At 44.7% G+C, this 18,796-nt stretch overlaps 1 non-coding gene across 1 annotated transcript; it reads right to left on the bottom strand.

Annotated features, from left to right (window-relative positions):
• Positions 1–4,333: 4,333 nt before the first annotated feature.
• LOC148014649 (small nucleolar RNA SNORD36) lies at positions 4,334–4,401 on the bottom strand. The gene has a single exon (XR_015688781.1). It is a non-coding gene; the product is annotated as a small nucleolar RNA SNORD36 (small nucleolar RNA).
• Positions 4,402–18,796: the final 14,395 nt, after the last annotated feature.

The following is an 18,796-nucleotide window of genomic DNA, read 5'->3' on the forward strand; positions in this document are numbered from 1 at the left end:
AAGCGGCACCTCGTCCTTTCCCTCAAATTTTCAAAGCTCGAGAGCTTCGCCTTGCTGCCTTCAGCGGGCTGTTTAAGCTATCCAAACGCCACCATTTCTTTGTTCTTTAGCGGATTCCGTGTCTGACGCAGTTTCACATTCACACAATGGATATCTTGTCCGATCGCAAACGGAGGATTATACATGGACCTTGTGTGTCCTAAGCACATACGTGCAGGTTTTGCCAGTATCGAAGCTTCCTTTGCTGAAGAATGAAAGCATCTGTAGCATGAATTCCTCTTTGCCTTAATCGAACTTGATTGGCAGATCTGATTGCCTCTAATGACCAGGAAATCAGTGCAAATAAAGGCACAAAAATGTGCTCACATGGAAACAACTTTTTGTAAATTGATACTTTGCAAATGTACCCCTTTGTCAAAAATCAAATATGAAGCAATGTAAAATGTGTAGTCCAAAAGAGACACACTATAAAATATTCCTAGGAAAAGGAAAGGTCAAACACCTTCGTCTCGTTCCAAAAATTGAAAGGTCCTTAGACCTTAGTCCATGTATGCAAATTTGAATTTTATAATTCAAGAAAGGAAAAGGGTGGTTGCAGCCGTGGGATTTGGGGAGGTGGGAGGTTGAGGTGGTTACACCCTCTCTCTTCCTTTATCTTCTCCTCTCACGGTTCATTTCTCCCTCTCTCATTTTGGCACAACACTTGCCTTCTTGTTCTTGTTTCCCTCTCTTGTGCTTTCATTGCAAGATCTCATGGAGAGTGAGGAAGAGGAAGAAGGTGAGGATGGAAGACTTTCTCTCAATTTCTTGTGTGCCTTTCATTTGTGTGTTTGGAGAGCATGGTTCTTGGTGAGAAGGAGAGTTTTCTTGCAGGTTTTCATGGCCAGCAAATGTATTTGCAGCCTCTCTTGGCCGGTTTGTGGTTCTCTTGGTGCCGTGGCAGGGTGCTCTTCATTTGGTGCACTGGCCGGGAAAAGAGGTGGCTACAAAATCTGCAAGTGAAAGGGTTTGCAGTCTCATTTCTTAAGTTATGGTGTTTTCAAATTTGATAGAGCTTATGGATTGAAAGAGACTAGAAGAGAAAGGGTCATTCAAGGATGCTTGTGCTCAAAATGAGAAAAGGTCTGAAACAATGCTTGGAGATGGTGGGAAGATCAAGAAGTGTTGCAATTTTTATGGCTGAGCATCATTAATCCATCCATCCATCAACCATTTGGCACCACACAAGCCTCACCATAATACTTACCTCCTTCCGCTTCCTTCCTAAGCACCACCCCTGCTGCTACTATGGGGGTTTCTTAGCACCCTCTATGAACTTGGGGGCTGATTTCATGCCAGGCTGTGGAAAAGCAAAGGCTTTTTCTATCTCCTTCGTCATCTTCCTGCGTGTGCCCTCTTGCTACGGAGTTATGCGGGACTCTCCGAGGAGCTGGAACAAAGGATTAGACATAAACGTGGAGGCCTTAAATCTGGTGTTGGCGAGAAGTTTGGTGGAGGAGAGGTCAGGATCAAAGTGACAGGGAGGGAAGCTCCACGGGGAAAAGTACCTCGGCCATGGCCGCAATGCACAATTAGAGCCAGGCTGCGACGCCATGATCGATGAGCTACTTCAGGGCAGATTTTGTGTGTGGCAAGGACAGAGTAACGTCTCATGGTGCGGATTTTGCGGATGCCAGATGTGCGGACGAGGAGAGACAGACGAGGGGGAAGCGTGTCTTGACTATGCAAAGGTTCCTGCTTGTCCATTGCTTAGAGCTCATGCTGGCTGCATTCATGGACCTTGGAATTCCCTGAGGACACTGTAGAGGTGTAAAGAAAATCATACTATCGAATCAGCAGCACACAGTTGAAATCATTTGCCTTATCTTCCCCTCCTCTTATCTCCACGCGGCAGTTACATGCCTTTCCTTTATCCACCTTAAGAAAACTATTAAAAAAATTTAGGCCTTGATTATTCTACCTTTAGATAAATACTTCGTTTGGGAGTTAATATGCTTATCTTCGTCTTACCCTTAATTCAACCTTCTTTTACCAAGACCGTCATCCATTACACACATTGAATCTCCTTAAGTTTTCTTTTGGTTAATTTTTGTTTTTTGTTTTTCATAAGACTTACCTTCCTTTTCTTTCTACAATATATTTTTCCGGGTGGAGTGCGTAATTGCCATATCTTTTGTGAGGGATGCTGGATGGTTATATCTTTTTGGGTTTTAATGAGCTTCATGGCGTGGTTGTGTTTCAACCTATCTTGGGTGTGATGTTAACTTTGTGTGCAAGTTGATTAAGAGCCCTATGTTTTGTGTGCTTGGTGAATTTTTCTTGTGGAGTGTTTGTTACCTAGGCTCCCCGTCCTAGTTATGTGTGTATTTTTGTGTGCTTTTTCCTTTCCTATCCCATGGCAATTTTGAGATCCAATTCAAAGAAGATTGAAGAAAATAAATGAAGATTGAAGATTGAAGATGAAGTTTGTCAAAGAGCTGATTGTGGTTCTTCTTCAAGTTTGTTCGCGGGGACGCTTCACACTTAAGTGTGGGAGGAATGATGACCAGGAAATCAGTGCAAATAAAGGCACAAAAATGTGCTCACATGGAAACAACTTTTTGTAAATTGATACTTTGCAAATGTACCCCTTTGTCAAAAATCAAATATGAAGCAATGTAAAATGTGTAGTCCAAAAGAGACACACTATAAAATATTCCTAGGAAAAGGAAAGGTCAAATACCTTCGTCTCGTTCCAAAAATTGAAAGGTCCTTAGACCTTAGTCCATGTATGCAAATTTGAATTTTATAATTCAAGAAAGGAAAAGGGTGGTTGCAGCTGTGGGATTTGGGGAGGTGGGAGGTTGAGGTGGTTACACCCTCTCTCTTCCTTTATCTTCTCCTCTCACGGTTCATTTCTCCCTCTCTCATTTTGGCACAACACTTGCCTTCTTGTTCTTGTTTCCCTCTCTTGTGCTTTCATTGCAAGATCTCATGGAGAGTGAGGAAGAGGAAGAGGGTGAGGATGGAAGACTTTCTCTCAATTTCTTGTGTGCCTTTCATTTGTGTGTTTGGAGAGCATGGTTCTTGGTGAGAAGGAGAGTTTTCTTGTAGGTTTTCATGGCCAGCAAATGTATTTGCAGCCTCTCTTGGCCGGTTTGTGGTTCTCTTGGTGCCGTGGCAGGGTGCTCTGGAGCCCCAAGAGGAACACCAAGGAAAAGGGAATTCTCTTGCAAGAAAATCTATCTTGTAACATCAACAAGCTTGTTTATCATGTTTCATATGATCACAATGAAGAAAAGAACACCAGGCACAACAAATCTTCATGCAGCATCATGTAGACCTCCCACGGATTTAATAGAATCAACCATATTCTTCAATATCTTCATAAAATCCATCTATAGAACAAAGAAAGCAAGGAAATACACCATCTTTGAATGGAAATACATCACATAGTATTCATCTTCAATATCTTCATAGTCTTCTCTCTCAATCTCTCATATACAATCACTCTGTTTGAGTAGAATTGGCTATCTCTGACTCTCTCTCTCTCTCTCTCTTCATCAATAATACATCATGTCCTCACTACAATTTCTCAAAAAATCACTTCAATAATCACTCTTAGGTCGTGGATACCCCTCCCAAGAGGTATGTCTGATATGAAGAGTCACCAGAGCCACTACAGTGTCTTTTCATAGCTCACTACTGTCACTTCACTCTAGTCTTCACTTGAGTCTTCAGCAGCTACTTCTTCCACTTCTTCCAGCTCTTTTGCACTTGTATTCACCTCTTTCCAAGGCTAGAAAACTTTCCCAAAGTCACACATACATTTCACAGAACACTTACAGAAGCATACAGAACAGTCTACAGAACAGTACCAGAACAGCTACAGTACAGAACAGAACAGAAGCAGAACAGAACAGAAGCTCTACAGAAGACCTACAGAAGGTTACAGAAGGTCATCAAAACCACATAACTCATTCTCAAACCATTCCAAACTCTTACAAACCATTCAATAAACTTTCACAAAATCTCAATCTTCATCAATCAATACTCCATCCCTCCTTACAGAAGACAATCAGAACAAAACAGACCAAAACAGAGCAAAACAGAAGGTATACAGAACCTATCAGAACATCACAGAACCACCAATAAACATCATGATCTTCCAAAACACAATCAATATCATCCAAAACATTCTCAAACCACTTCTAAATCAATCAATCATCTCATAAAATCAACCATTCAGCTCTCAAAAACAACAAAAATCAGCCAAAAAACAAGTCATTTCAACACTCAACATATCCCCACACTTAATAAGGAAGCGTCCTCGCGACCCAGGAAAAAGGGAATACAAGTTCAGGGAAAAGCTCAACTTTGATCTTCAATATCTTTTCAAAAAGAATTCATCCACCACGACCCCAACTTATAACCTGTTTCTGATAGAAAAATACAAAGAAAGGAAAACCCTTTATATATTAACACCTCTTATCAAACTAAAATCACAACAAATTTTGTAAAGGATATAAGAATTTGCGTCTTCTTCATCTGCATCTGCTTCAATTCTCCAACCACGACCCCATCACCACAATTTTCCAAAACGTAGGTCGTACACGAAATCCAATAGAAAACCACCACGTTCGTTTGACATAAATGAACTCACAACACAAACACTAATACACAACACAACCATCTGAATGACTCCTTCAAAAAGAAAGTTGTTCATTAAAAAGCTTCCAGTATACAGTGGAAAGGTATCAATGAAGATGATCCCTCTTAAAAGATTGACGTTGTCGGAATCGATCCATAGATAAGGATTCATCTACAAAGTTTTTAGGAGGATTTTGAAAAAATTGGAGACAGCACATCCTTTCCAACAGGACTAAGTATCTGCTAGGCAAACAGAGGGCATGAAAATACAGTATCTCCAACTGTTGGGAATCAATGCTAACATTGACATTCATGCACAACTTTGGAATAGGCTTGGAATCATTATGAGAGTGCCTATGCATATACGCCAGGTACCAAGCAAAGTGAGCAGTTAATCTCACTGAGGGATCGGCAGACTGTGAATACTGTTGGGCAAAATGAACATAATTCTGATAAGCTTGACTGGAAGCTGTCCATTCTCCTGGAATTACTGGCCAATTAATCTGCGGTCCTGTAAGGCAATCATCCGAACTCCATCCCCTTCTTCTGGAAATCTGATTATCAAACTCGTCACAGTCACTAACCAACTGAGGTGGTTGAGATATGGAAGTGTTAGGAGAGGGAAGTGGAATAAGGGAAAGTGGATGTAGGGAAGGATAGGAAAAATCATAAAAGGAAGAAAAGGTTAAAGAAGGAGTGGCAGAAATTTGTAAGGAATCACTAAGGAACGGTGTTAACTGATAAATAGGAAATGTGGAGGGTACATTAATGGAGGGAGAAGGACAGGGTGGAGAAGGGGAAAATACCCTATCCTCAATAAAGGAACAATAAGTGAAAATAGGAATTTGAGGAAAAGATGAAGGTTGGAAAAGAAGGGGTAAAATTATTGTGGAATTAGACTGACAAAGGGAAAGATATATAGCATATCGGTGAGCCATTTGTTGGTAATAGAGGAGGGTAGGAACAGAAGGTCCCAGAAGAGATCGTCTATGATAAGCATCAAAGAAGGTAGCATCAAATGGATTATGTTTGGAAAGATAGGTTAAGAGATCCATCCTCAGTTGATTAGTACTCTGGGCAAAGGTAGAAGCTGTGTTTTGTCTTTGATTTAGGACCACCGAATCAATCATGGGATGCCACGAATTATCATGACAATCAGCTACTTTGGAGGAATAACTCTGGAACATGTCAGCTATGCGCAACTCCAAATGATTGACATACAAAATAGCCTGTAAGACCACATCCCCCACATACTATGCCATATCTACCTCATCTGGAATTAACAAATCTCCTCGGAGATACATGTATGACATCAACATGGTATCTGGCGTGACAGAATCTTCAAAGACCATTCTGACTACCTCTGTCAACAACTCAGCAGACCAAGCCCCACTCCAGCCATCCTCTGGAAAAGGTAAATCCATCGTGGAAAGCTTCATGTAGAAGACCAACTTCTGTAAGTGGTAGTGGACAAAGAAAGAATGGTCTGGTAAGACATATTCCTGAAACTGCTCAAAGGTAGACCATAACAAGTCCATTCGGGACTGCAATCTTTCCACTTTGTCTTGGAAAAGAGGGCACAAAGTAGCCTGTCTCTGAAGAGCAGCCAAGTCCTGCTGTGAAAGAGAAGGAATCAATGGAACAGGAGGGCTTGGAGGAACAGAGCGGGACTTTGCAAGTTGATCTTGCAACTGCTGGATTTGGGAGGCTTGGTTGGCCACTGTGTCATTAGCAGTCTGTAAAGCTGAAAGCTTGTCATCTAAGATAACTTGGAATTCCGTCGCTTCCCTGGACATCCTCTCCTTCTCTGCTGAAAGGTTAGTAACTTGTGACTGAGCCTCGAATAACTGGGTCTTTAATGAAGAAATCTCATCGCTTTGGGTGGCAACCAGTTGGGTTTGCTGTTCCATTTGCTTAAATAAATCTGCTAGGGTATCCTTAGCAGAAGCTAACTCAGATGTTGCCTTATGCAACTGGTCCTTAGACTGCATGAGCTCTTCATAGAAAGATGCGTACAGCTGTTGAACACAGGCACTGACAACTCAATGGAACTTTGAATATCCTTGCAGAGGAAAGGAATGGCATCTCCTGAGACGAGACTGTTCAGGGAAGGAACTGAGATCTCCAAGGATCCTTCTCGATGTGCTCTGAACAGGTTATTACAAGTGAGATACCCAGGGAGTTCACTGCCAGAGGTAGCAGGGATAGGCACTGAGGGAAGTACAGAAGGGGCTTTATCCGCTACCCTCTTCAAGCGTTTGCGCTGGATGACCAGGGGAGGCGGAGAATCATCATCCTCTATGTCAATGGTTCTGACTCTTCTGAAGGTGGAGGAGGAGGTACTGGATCTGATGGAGGAGGTGGAGGCACACTCTTCTGTAAACCTGAATAGGTCAAGAAGGCAGACAAATATGATCCATAGGTAACATTGGTAACATTACCTCTGGTGACTTTAACAAAATGCTGATCCATTTTAGTGAGGAGGTAAGTGCTCCAATCAATAGCAACTCCTTTCAGCACCATCCTGGAAGCTGTGAAAAGCTCTTTGGACAAATAGTGGGATGGCGTTTTGGCAGGCATAAACCTGTCCTGAAGAAACTGACAGATCGTCTTCCATACAGGATCAGTGATCATAGAAAAGGAAACTCCTGAAGAGTTTATCACCTTCTTAACATCAAGGATTTTCCGTGTCTGCTTTTGCAACAGCTTTAGAATCTCTTCATTAGAGAAAAGCTGACGAGTGGTCACAAAAGGTTCTCCTTTGGAGGGTAAAGACAAAGCCTTCCCTAGGCCTCGAGATGTCAAAGTCATAGACATGCCCTAGACTACGCCTGTCTTCTTGCTGTAAGAGGCCAGGAACTCATCACATAAGGACGGATCCTCTGGAAGTAATGGAAAAGGAGTGGCCACAAAAGCAGCAAGTCCCGCCTTCGTGAGAGGCTCAAAAGTAAGTAGGGAAGAGTAATCCCTACTAACTAATGGGACGTACTGGATAGGGGGAGGAGTATGAGAAGGCGCTATTTAGATGGTTACACACACACCACAAACACAGACAATCAAGGAGAATGCCTGCAAAGCAACAGACAAAAACCAAGGATAAGAGAATTACCAATAAGACGTGACTCAACCAACTAACCCCAAGCAAACCACATCCTAGAAAAATTTTGACATGACCTTGAGACAAATGCGACCGAAAGCTTCATGCGATGCATAAGACAAACACCCAGATCCCCGTATCAGGCAATAAAAGAAAAAAAACTGCATACCGTACCCGTAACCGTAACTAAGACAGGAAACCAAAATAAGACCACATCCGACACATATCAAAACTATATTTGTGAGAAACCAAGACTGGACTATGAAAAATAACTCTAATGACTGCGCAAACCCATCCCACGAAACGGTTCATTAAAAAGGGGAAGTAAGTGCAGTGAGGGGGGAATTAATTTAATGAAGGGTTGATTTTAATAAATTATTAAAAATGGGTGAATTTTTATTAGGTGATAAACCTTAGCAAGAAAACGGTGGTTCCTTATTATAAATTAAATTACCAATTATTAGGTTAAAATGGTGCAGTTATTCGATTCCCGGACTTCGATATCCGACTGGGTCTCTAAATGCAATTCATTGATTACAAATTAAGGTGATGTGGAGCGCTTTTTTGCCAGCGCGTGCTCAGGTGACGGCTGGTTTATTTTAATTAAAAAATTAAAGTGCCTCTTTAGCGCACGTAGCGCGTGCTAAGTGAACGGCTGGTTTATTTTAATTAAAAAGAATGTGTATGTTGAGCGCGAATGCGCGTGGAAACTGTGGGTGAATTAAAGGGTTCATTTTAACAATTAATTTGTGATTAAGGGGGAAATGAAAATAAATAAAGCACATAAAATAAATACCTGGAAGGGGTGTGTATGTAATGCAGAAATGCGCACGGAAGAGTCCACCAAAAGAAGTGAATCCAGTAAAGGAAAAGTAAAGATCACTGATGAAACAAGAAACACAACACCTTAGCAGATGTGTTGATTTGGTTTGTGTTGGGTTTTTATTTATTTATTTATTTATTTTTGTGTTAAGTTGTGATTAGTTATGGTTGAATAAATGGAAAATGATCAAGGGAAGTGAGTGGAATTTTTTAGAATTTTTTAAGAATTTTTTACTATTTTTAAATGAATTTTCTACATTTATTGGCAATTTAGGGGATTAATTAGGAAATATGGAATTTTCAGAAATTTTAGGGTAGGTAATTTCCAGCGGACAAATTCCCACAAATTGGCAAAAGGCAAAATGAATTTTTAGAAAATTTTCTGAATTTTTTTAATGGAAAAATTAATTGAAAAATTAAGTAAATCACATAAATCAAATAAGTCAGGTAGGAATAAGTCAGTTAAGTCTGGTTAGTGGGGGTAAGTCATGTTAGTCACAGGAAGTCAAGTCAGGTAGGTTAGGCAGGTTAGGCTAAGTTAACTAGGTTAAGTTAACTAGGTTAGGTCAACTAGGTTAAGTTAACTAGGTTAAGTTAACTAGGTTAAGTTAACTAGGTTAAGTTACTAGGTTAAGTTAACTAACCTGACTATGGTTAGTTAAAACTAACCTAGCTAGGGTTAGGGTTAAATTAGGGTTAGGGTTAGGAGTAGTTTGAACTAACTAGGGTTAGTGGTCCTAGTTAGGTTAGTTAGGTTTGAACTAACTAGGGTTAGTTTAGGTTAAACTAGTGAGGGTTAGTGACTAACCGTAGTAGGAATAGTGGAGGAGGCAGTTAGGGTTAGTGGTGGTGGTGGGGAGAGGAGGTGGTGGTGGCGGCAGATTCGGCGGCGGCTGCGAATCCGAGGCGGCGGCGGCGTAGGCGGCGTAGGCGAGGGCTGCGGCGGCGAATCCGAGGCGATGGCGACCTGCGTGGCAGCTGCTGCTGGAGGCGCGACGGCCTGGGGCGACGGCGGCGTCTGCGCTGGAGGCGGGGAGGCTGCTGCTGGAGGCGGGACGGCCTGGGGCGACGGCGGCGTCTGCGCTGGAGGCGGGGAGGCTGCTGCTGGAGGCGCGACGGCCTGGGGCGATGGCGGCGTCTGCGCTGGAGGCGGGGAGGGCTGGAAGATACAGGGCGGGCAGAGGCGTAGAGGAGGGAGAGAGGGAAGGAGGGGGGAAGAAAGGAGGCGACGGCGGGGGAGGAAGAAGAGGAGGAAGAGAGGGAAGGAGGGGCGGCGGACTCGGAGGGAGAGAGAAGGGAGGAAGGGCGGCAGGCAGAGGGAGGAGGTGACGATGGAGGGGAGGGAGAAAGGGAGGGAAGGGAGGGACGTAGGGAGAGGGGAGGGGGAAGGAGGTGGTTGGGGGTCGGGTGGTTAGGGGGGAAGGGGTGGGCAGGGCAATGGGCGGGCAGAGCAGTTGGGCAGGGGTCCCAAGGGGGGTGGACATGGACAAGGGTAGGGTAGGGTAAGGAGTGGGCAGGGGGAAATGGGTGCGTACCCCCGTCCCGTGCACATGCGCGGGACGGGGTAAAAAAATTTGCCGTGACAGGAGTGAAATGGCACCGGGATGACGATATGGGTCATGCGGACACGACCGGGGCGCGTGGAGACTCGTAAAATCGAAAAAAGGCGCGGTCACGCGCAAAACGGGCCGCGAAAAAAACGTAAAAATAAAGAAAAATTAATAACTCCCAATCCGAACATCAAAACGAAATAGCGTAAAAACAAAAAGTGGGCAGGACGACAGGGAGAAAATAAGGAAAATACGGGACGGGGGTTCCGGGGAGGAAAGGGCAGTCACGTGCAAAAAACCCAAAAAACGAACCAAAAAATGCAATTAAAAATTAATATCGAAAGATCCGTGCATCGGAATGAGTGCAGAAAAAAGGAAAACTGTGCAGAAAGATATGCCCGACAATCCTATCACATCAAAACATAATTCCGACTGAAATAAGACGCGTTCACATGGGAAAAACCCAAAAAAAACCTTGAAAATGGGATCGGAAATTAATATCGGACAAACCGTTCACCGGAATGACATGCAGTAAGAAGGAAAAATGTCCCAGGGAGGAGTGGCACAGAGTTATCATGTGAAAACGCAGTTTCGGTGGAAATAGGAGGGGTTCCTATGCGAAAAACTCCAAAAATACGCCCGAAAACTCATTTAAAAATTAATAAGTAAAAATCCGAAAGTCGAAAAAGGGTGGAGGAAAAAGGAAAAAGGTAGGGGAAGGCACAGGGGACACGGCTGTCAAATCAAATTGGAATTCCGATGCAAAAAGGGCAGGTTCACATGGAAAAATGTCAAAAATACGCATGAAAAAGTCTTAAAAAACCGGAAAATTAATAACGGACAAACCGTGTATCGGAATGACGTGGAATAAAAAGGAAAAATGTCAGGGGAAAAGTGTTGGCAGGGCTATGATGTCAGAGCATGGTTCCGAAGCAAGAAAAACGCGTTCACATGGAAAACCGGCTAAATTGTGCAAAATGCTTCAAAAATTAATAACTTGAAAACCGTGCACCGGAACAAAGGTAGGTAAAAAGGAAAAATGATCAGTGCAATGGGGGGAACAGGGCTATAAGGTTGGATTTGGACTTCGGTGAATGTAGGGTGTATTCACATAGTAGGACCTCAAAATCAGGGAATGAAGGAAAACTGCAAGGGAACAGCCCCAAGGGTGGGTGGAACATAACCGAATGGGTGGAAAGGGATCCCCAACAGGGTAACAGCAAGGCAAGGCATTCATGCATGAACAGGTTAAGGCATATGCAGAAAGGTATGCATGGTAGACGCGCAGAGACGCGTCCCCACACTTAAGACCTTAACGGATAGGGTTAACCGAGCAACAGGGACCTAGGACCACGCCAGAGACCATCCACTAACGTCCCCACACTTAAAACATGACCGTCACTGAGAAACCAAAGTAGGAGGGTTAGAAAAACTTGGCCCATTTCGTCAAGAATCAAGGTTGAGTGTCGACGGAACGTCCAGTGTGGTTGTCGGCGCTGGAGGGACCAAGGCATCTTCTCGGCACACGTCCGTCATGGCAGGGACCACGTGGCAGCACCCAGGGAGGTAGCTGATGGAAGGAATCACAGGAAATTCGTCGATGATGAGGGATATTGCACTCAACTCACAGTCACTCAATTGGAATGAAAGAACAGTCACTCGCCCCATGACTAATATCACTCGAGGAAGCATGATTAAAAACCCATATCTCATACCCGGTTGAGGAATCGACAAGGGGGGAATGGCGCGGAAGGAGTATGCCAGGGTGCACAGTTGATGGTGCAGTAATGCGTCCAACCCGTCTGGCATAGGTGCAAGGAGGAAGGCAAGGGAGCCTTACAATGCAGTGTACAGAACAGGGTGATGTGTCTTGTGATGACGGCAAAAATCCATCCCGTGGGTGCATAGGAAAACGGGAACATACCTGACTCCAAGTGTCGTAACGTCCCTCAATCTCACCTCTCGGTAATTGATTGAAGAAACTCCAGTCACACTCAGCCCACCCTCTGTCTCACTCTCTGTTGATAGATACAGGAGGGCAGCCTTTTCCTGAAACCCATTGATGTAATCCTCACAGTCACTTGTGCAAAGGTTGTATGCCTTGTGCGCATTTGATGGTGCAACTGTGCATCCCGCCCTGTGCCGGCATACGGTGCGAGAAGGAAGGCAAGGGAGCCTTACAGTGCAGTGCACAGAACAAATCGTGCTTTGTGCTTTGAGAGACCCATCCCGTGCGTGCAACACTTCATTCACACTTCTCTCCTCTCATTTGATTTGAAGGGAAAAGACTGGTCTCTCGCCCCACCCTCGGTCTCACTCTCTGTTGATAGTTACAGAGGGCAACCCATACTCACTTCCCCATCCGGTTAGGATGAAAGCTCACATCACTCGATTGTTTGTCGATGAAGAACGTGTCGTTAGTTGTTGAAGAGGCGTACCCAGGGAGGTAGCCATCAAATCGAATATTGTATTGGACAGGAACATGTCGTCTGTAAGAGGACAGGTAGACACTTTGCAGAGAGACCCAGGACGCAGCGTACCAAGGGAGGCAGCTTCGGAATTGGATCCTGGAGATATCAATTAATGAATCCACTTTCTGGACTGCTGGGTGTTGCCACCTTTTCCACAGCCAGCTTCTCGCCCAAGGGTGTTTACCACCTTTTCTTGGCACGAGGCCTGCTATGACAGGGAATTGCTTCCTTTTCTCTCATAACAGATTTGTTTATTTTTTTTTTCTTTTTCTTTTTCTTGTTTTCCCCTATTCCCGAGGGTGCTTCCACCTTTTCTCGAAGAATAGGTCGGCATGACAGGGACCTAAGTCCTTTTCTCCCATGACCGATATGTTTTGTTTTGTTTTTTTTTTCTTTTTCTTTCTTTCTTTCTTTTCTTTCTTTTCTTTTCTTTTTTTTTTCGAATTGAGCAAGGGAATGGTAGAACTACCATTTGTCAGAACCCACCTCGCCATTGATGCTGGTGGAAAATAATGGATAAGAGATCAAGGCTGGAAGGGGGGTTTAAGGGGACAGAGGGTTGCGTCCACTTCATCAGGAGTGACTGAAGAACGGCTATCAGAAGTAGCATCATAAGAAGTACAATGCCGTGCCAACGAGGGAAAGGATCAAGTGTCCGTAATTGTCAAGATCCCCAAGGAGGGAAGTACTTCTTCAAGCGATATCCATTGATCAGAAAGGGATCATCAGAGGCATCAACGGTCTGCACTTGGACAGAACCATTAGGGTTGACTGCAAGTACCTTATAGGGGCCCATCCACCGCTGTTGGAGCTTGCCAGGAAACTTGCCAAAGCGTGAATCATAGGCTAGGACCAAATCACCTTCTTGGAACTCCTTGTGCTTGATGAAGCTGTCATGGTAAGCCTTGCGTCGAGCTTGCGTGGCTTCCATGCACTGTAGAGCCATCCTGCGAATTTCATCCAAACATTCCAAGTGCAGGAGACGGCGTTGCAGTGAATCATCATCCCCCAAATGCTCTTTGATAGCCACTCTCAAAGAGGGTAGTTCCAATTCAACAGGAAAAACTGCTTCTGTTCCATACACCAGCTGGAAAGATGTCTGTCCCGTTGCTGCTTTATGGGAGGTTCTGTACGCCCAGAGGGCCTCTGTAAGTCGATCGTCCCAATCACGACGATGTGCGGCAATCGTTCTTGTCAGGATCGAGCAGAGGATACGATTGGTGACTTCGACTTGGCCGTTGGCTCTGGGGTAATAAGGAGTGGACTTGCGATGGCGGATCTTATACAATTCTGTCAACTCTTCCATGACTTTGTTGAGGAAATGCGTGCCTCTGTCACTTACCAGCTCTAAGGGACTGCCAAAACGGGTGATGATATTCTCGTACATGAACAGGGCCACGCTGTTACCATCGTCCCGCTTTAGGGCTTTAGCTTCACACCACTTTGTAACATAATCCGTACATACGATGATGTATTTGTTCTGTTTCCTTCTGGTAGGAGGATCGATCGAACCTACGAAGTCAATGCCCCACTTCTCAAACAGCTTCAAAGGAAGGATAGATTGCAGTGGCATGGCACTTGTCTTCGTGGGCTTCCCCATTCTTTGACAAGCATCACATCTTTTACAGTAATCATAGGAATCTTTGTGGATGGTAGGCCACCAATATCCTGCTAGCAGAGCCTTCCTGGCTGTAGCTTCTCCTGCAAAGTGACCTCCACATGGCTCGTCATGGCAAGCCTTCAGAACAATCCCAATCTCTTCTCCTGCAACACATCTTCTGAGCACTTCATCTTTTCCTTTCTTGTACAGTGCACCGCCTAGCAGGGTGTAGGGGGCTGATTCTAGCATGAGCTTCTTCCTTTCCCGACTAGAAATACCAGGAGGGTACTGTTGGGTTGCCAGCAGGTTGGCAATGTCTGCATACCAGGGAGTGACAGTTTCTACCAAGAATAGGGAAGCATCAGGGAGGTCTGGATCATCCTGCTCCTCGTTTGCAGTTTGTGGGATACGCGACAGATGATCAGCCAGAACATGGGAACGGCCAGGCTTAGTAATCACCTCAAAGTCAAACTTCTGGAATAAAAGGAGCCATCTCATCATTCGTCCTTTCACATCCGCTTTGTTCATCAAGAAGGACAGGGCCTCATGATCCACATAAAATTTAAAGTGGGTGGATAGGAGGTAGTGGCGGAACTTCTCTAGGGCAAACACCATTGCTAAGCACTCCAGCTCTATCACTGTGTAGTTCTGTTCCCTATCAGTGACTTTTCGGCTTGCATAATAGATCGGTTGATCCAACTTCGAGGGGCCCTTTTGGCAGAGGACAGCGCCTAAGCCTTCAATAGATGCATCAGTGTGTACATGGAACTCTTTCGTCCAATCAGGATGTTGCAGAATGGGTGCTTCTATCAAACACTGCTTCAGAGTGTGGAAGGCTTTGTCACATTCTTCCGTCCAAGTAAACTCTGCATCTTTCCTCAGGAGCTTGTGCAAGGAGGTTGCCTTTGTTGCAAAATGGGCTATGAACCTTCTGTAGTAACCCACATGGCCTAGGAATCCCCTCAACTGTTTGAGGTTGGTGGGTGCTGTCAGAGCTTCGATCTTTTCAATCTTTGCAGGGTCTGTTGATATCCCTTGTGCAGAGACAATGTGGCCCAACAGAACTCCAGAAGAGACCCCAAAGATGCATTTGTCAGGGTTGAGGGAAATCCCATACTCCCGGCATCGGTCAAAGCATTGTTCCAGATGTTCCCAGTGGTCACGGATCAAGCTATAGACACAGAAGTCATCCAAATATACCTCAATAAAGTCGTGCAGATGATTTTGAAATGCGGCCATCATGACTCGTTGGAAAGTAGCAGGGGCATTGCAGAGCCCAAATGGCATCACTCGGTAAGCGTAGGTCCCCCATTCTGTGGTGAAGGTTGTTTTGGATTGGTCTTCTTCCGCGATTTGCACTTGGTTGTATCCGCTGAATCCATCCAAAAGAGAATAAAGCTCATGTCCTGCCACTGTGTCCAACAGTTGGTCTGTGAACAGGATAGGAAAGTGATCCTTCTTTGTCTTGGAATTAAGCTTTCGGAAATCCACACATATTCGCAATTTTCCATTCTTCTTGGGTACAACCACGATGGGTGAAACCCATTCACTATTTGCCACTGGATAGATGAACTCCGCTTCCAGAAGCTTCAGCAGCTCCGCTTTCACCAATGTGGAATAATTCGGGTTCATTCGCCTCTGTCGTTGCCGTACTGGCTTGGCATCAGGCTCCAAGTCAATATGATGTTGACATATTGTGGGATCAATCCCCTTTAGGTCTTTGTAGGACCACGCAAACACGTCCAAATTTTCTTTCAACAAGTTGTACAAGGTTGACAACTCCTCTTCTGGGAGACTGCTACCCACCTTCAAGTGGCGTTCAGTGCCTTCAGCATCCACAAAAGTTAATTGCCTTTCACCTTCTACTTCACGGATGAAGGTCCCGCGGACTGCTTCTGGGTAGAGATCCGACTCCTTCAAGGGAGTGGTGTCCTCTTCTGATGTCCCACTAGAACCAACTTCTTCTTTTGGTGGAGACTTAGGTTGCTCCTTGAGATGTTGAAATGGGATAAGAGCCGTTTCGGGTTTGGTTTCAAAATTAATTACCTCTTGGCTTGAAGACTCATCTTTTGATGATACATCCAGGAACGTCACATAACAGGGACCCTCTGATGCCTGTTGGGTTTGTGGGACTGGTGCTGGTTGGCACGGTGCATCATCATCATCTTTCTTCGGCAAGGATGGGTTAGGACGGCATGAGCCACTGCTGAAGGATGGCTTGTTCTTCTTAATCCATTTCTTATAAAGGTTTTGCATATGAGAAGATCCATTTACCAGACCAAATGGTACCATCACCATTCTGTCCCATAGCATGAGCTCATCGGCTTCTGATGCTTCTGGAACTTCTTCTCCAAATGTATCCTCTTCAGGTGGAATAAATTCTTCTGGCTCATTTTCATAATCTTCTTCGTCCATATCATATCCATCCTCTTCCGTCTCTGTCTCTGCTTCTGTTTCTGTCTCTGCTTCTGCTTCTGCTTCTACTTCTGTCTCTGTCTCTGTAGGAGCTCTGTAACAGAAGAACAGATTCTCTGTTTCCTCTCCTGCCTCTGTCTCTGGCTCTGCTATGGCCATGTAACAAGGAGAGCAGTACATCCATGCTTCTATCTCACTGTCAGAAGTGATTTCAGAAGTCATTTCTGGTTCAGGCAGGAAGTATTTACCCATTGATAACGGCTTTGCATCTTTTGGAAGTCGGCTTATAGTATCCACTGTTAAGGAATGTGCCACTATTTTCTTGGGAAGGATCTGTTTGACAGCATCTTCGTCTGCTGATGTTCCATCCGTAACCTCATTAAGGGAGTCAGAAGATAATTCCAAGGAGGTGGATCCATGTCCTTTTTGAGAACCATACAGTTTCAGCACCACTTTGTTGGGTCCTTTACCCAAGGTCAAGGTTCCTTTGAACCAATCCGTCCATGCTCGAGCTTCAAAAAGCCATGGTCTGCCCAGTAACAGGGGATAGGATGTACCATAAGAGTTTGGCTTCACCACCAAATAGGTTAGCCAATAATCTTTTCCAGCCACTGTAGTCTTCACATATGGAAGAATGCCCAAAGGCTTGATTCTGCTCTGATCCGCCAGTCTGATGAGCCATTGGGTTGGTTGCACACCTTGTAAGCCTAGATCCTTCATTGTAACATCCGTCATAATGTTTACTGATGAACCACCATCAATCAGTGCATTTGCAATAAAACAGCCTTCTATCCACACACGAGTCTCTGGGGTACCCGGATCTAGGAAAGCATTAGCCACATCCACTTCGTTTACAGGCTCTGGAGCCTTGTTGGACTTTGTTGCTGTTGAAGGAGCAATCCTTAAGCCACGTCTTCTTGTCAGTATACTTTTGAACCTTCTCCGGCAACTGGGAGACAACATCAATAATTGTCGGAATGTGAGGTTTGGTCTAAAGGTATCTAGATCTCTGACCAGATCGTATTCCTTAATAGGATCCACTGGCTTCTCTAACCGATTAGGGAATGGGGCAACACCCATTTTCATTTTTCCTCTTTCTTCCAACAGAGGAATTACAGGAACTTCTTCTGCCACTTGTGGCACTTCCTCCTCTTCTGTATCCTGGACCTCTCGTCCTGTCTCTGTAACTGTCTCTGTAACTCTCTGTGGCACTGTAGGGCTCTGTACGGCATTGTTAGGCTCTGTTCTGTTCTGTTCTTCTGGTGGAAGACTGAACTTCACTGTTCTGGATGGAGGGTTATTTTCTTTCTGGATAGGTGGTTCCTTCTGCTTTGCACGCGTGATGGCAGCAACTTCCAATTCCACTAAATTGGAGGTAGGCTCTTGGGCCTTGGCTGGACTATCAGTTGCACTGTTTTTCACTAGGGCTGGGCTTGGACAGTCTTTTGCAGTGTGGCCTTCTCCTTTGCATCGACTGCATAAGGGCTTGTAATCCACTGACCTTCGAGGATTTGGACAATTTGGTGAAATGTGTCCCTTTTCTCCGCATCTGTAACACTCCACTTCTGATCTCTGACCACCACCAGACTGTCTTCCTCTGTAACTTTGAGAGGGAAATCTTCTGGGTCTGAAATTAGGACCAAACTCTCTAGGCTTGGGTCCAATATCTTATGTTGTCATTTTGGATTCCAGCAAGTTAAATCTTGCGTCTTCTTCCTTCCTTCTCCTATCATGCATCTCCTTCAGAGAGCAAATGTCCTCTGTATGGTTCTTCTGCAAACAGTAGGCACAGAAGGCCCCAGGAATAGTTGGTTTTCGTGTACATTCAGTGGCTAAATGGCCTACTTGATGACACTTACCACAGCAAGTATTTGACCGCATCACATCTCTTCCTGCTCCTGCAACGTTGGATATGCTAGCGGTATTCACTTTCAACGTCTGTAGTTGTTCTATAATCACATCCATCAACTCCTTTTTGATATTTGCAACTGAGTTAGATAAGTAGTCCTTCAAGCTTTCACCTCCTGAGGCACTGGCAGGAGGATTTTGAGGAGTCTCTGCAATCACTGCATAAACGGGTTGGGCTGGTACAGAGGGATCTCTGTTCTGGTTCTGATTCAGTGCTCCTGTTTGAACGGTTGGCTGTTGACTCCAGTTGGTAGGGTTCCACTGTTGCTGTTGATTTGGCATTGAGGAAATTGGTTGAGACCAT

Source organism: Lygodium microphyllum, chromosome 25 (genome assembly GCF_053477565.2).
Source record: "Lygodium microphyllum isolate KBCC chromosome 25, Lygodium_microphyllum_v1.1.10, whole genome shotgun sequence".
Taxonomy (NCBI): domain Eukaryota; kingdom Viridiplantae; phylum Streptophyta; class Polypodiopsida; order Schizaeales; family Lygodiaceae; genus Lygodium; species Lygodium microphyllum.